At 34.6% G+C, this 1,958-nt stretch overlaps 1 long non-coding RNA gene across 1 annotated transcript; it reads left to right on the forward strand.

Annotated features, from left to right (window-relative positions):
• Positions 1–1,059: 1,059 nt before the first annotated feature.
• On the forward strand, positions 1,060–1,704 carry LOC136273081 (uncharacterized). Its single transcript, XR_010711256.1, has 3 exons — positions 1,060–1,224; positions 1,380–1,483; positions 1,581–1,704. It is a non-coding gene; the product is annotated as an uncharacterized lncRNA (long non-coding RNA).
• Positions 1,705–1,958: the final 254 nt, after the last annotated feature.

The following is a 1,958-nucleotide window of genomic DNA, read 5'->3' on the forward strand; positions in this document are numbered from 1 at the left end:
TTCATGGAATGTTTTTGACCAAATGTTCATTGAATATTTACGTACAGGTTTCAATCTTAATTAAGCTGTACCTTTTTAAAAGATAAGTTTAAGTTGTTTTTTTTTTATCTACATTGAGTATTTTGCAAAGTAGTTTACCTTGTGTAAACAAGATATATGTGAGCCATTGCTTCATATGGAGAAAAACATGTGTAAACAAGATATCTATGAGCCAATGCTCACTAGTAATACCCCTGCTCTGGCGTGATTAATCAAGGTAAGCAAAGTCGTCGATAAACAGGAAGTTGGCAACCAAATGGTGCAAAAATATATCCAACAAAATGATGCGCATGCCTTAACAAATAATTTGTTAGAATTTCAAGTATCTGCAAACATTTTTTTGGAAAATTTAGACTAAAAATAAGTTGACGTCCAATCTGTACAAAAATATTTCCTACAACATGGCATGCATAAACAAATAGTGTGTTAAAATTGCAAGCATCTGCAATGAATAATTGCTGAGATAATGCGACAAAAAGTTCTTTTAACGGAGAGAAAGACATAAGGACGGACGAAGAGACACACAATGATAAAACAGTATACACCTTCTCCTTTATAGCGGGTGTAAAACGTAGCATGTCGAGACTTTTGCAAAATATTTGTTGAATTTCCTAAACACCTGATAATGATTTAATTGATTCAAGCATTTTTAACAAAACACCTACTTGCAGACTTCACGACATTTTGAAATCTTAGTGCCGACCTCAGAGTCTTTCAGGGTGTTACATGTATCAGTGCCACTTGGAGTTTTCCAAGGATATTTTTATAGTTTTAGGGTTTTTTTTTGTTACAGCAGTGGGGATAGAACTTAATTAACTTTTATTATTTTTTCAATCATGTATCGTGCATCCTGCATTCTATTTTATTAGCATCCTTGTCAACTTTTATGATCACAGCATTGTAGCAATATACCTTCACCATACGCATATAGATCTAATAAGATTTATTAGTCTCGTCACGTGACTGCTGATATATTGCGTGAAAATTGACTTCCGGGTTCATCGCTACACAATGGCGTTATCGATTATATACTGGACGAAGTTTGTGGAGGTACACACGAAGTGAACTAGAAAAAGCGAGGCAGTGATAGAAAGCGGACGAGTGTTTCGGTTTGTTATGGGGGAATTACATGTCATAATGGCGTGTGTATAGGCATCAATGAAGGATACATTGTACAAAGTACAGGTACATATTTGTTGTACATTTGTTGTACATGCCTCTCAGGGATCTGTGTAATGTGAAGATCGTTGATATGAATTTTGTTTATTTGCCTTGGAGGTAAGATTATGGAACAAATGTTTATCAAGTGCCTGTATAATCGTTTGATATAACTATTGTAGATACTTTTGGATGCTGAAGACAACGGCATTGTGAAAGATTTCACATGTCAGTGCCCAGTGGGACAGTTTAGATGCTACCATGTGGCTGTAGCATTGTTGTTTGGGTAAAGAAAGGAAACTTGTTATTTGAGAAATTATAATTCTTATTGTCTATATTAATCAACAAACATGAATTCTCACATTTATTATTGTTTATTCTAGGCACAAACGAGCAAGTAAAACAGATGTCAAATGCAGTTGGCTGAAACAGCCCAAGTCAGTACACCAAAATTCAACTGTAACGGTGTCTGCTCTTTATCCTCCTAAACAGCAGGAGTACAGGTTTGTCTCTCAAAGTGACACCCCATAATTAATTTCAATTAAACATTGAAATTAATTTTGATCTGTCATCATCTGTTATTTTCCTTGTGAGTGCTCTAAACATGTTTATTCACTTTTTTGTTATTAAAAAAACCTACTTCTAGAGTAAAGAATTGTTTAATTGAAATTAATTATGGGGTGTCACTTTGAGAGACAAACCTGTACTCCTGCTGTTTAGGAGGATAAAGAGCAGACACCGTTTGTCAAGTGATTATCATT

The sequence above is a fragment of the Magallana gigas genome, chromosome 1 (genome assembly GCF_963853765.1).
Source record: "Magallana gigas chromosome 1, xbMagGiga1.1, whole genome shotgun sequence".
In the NCBI taxonomy this organism is placed as follows: Eukaryota; Metazoa; Mollusca; class Bivalvia; order Ostreida; family Ostreidae; genus Magallana; species Magallana gigas.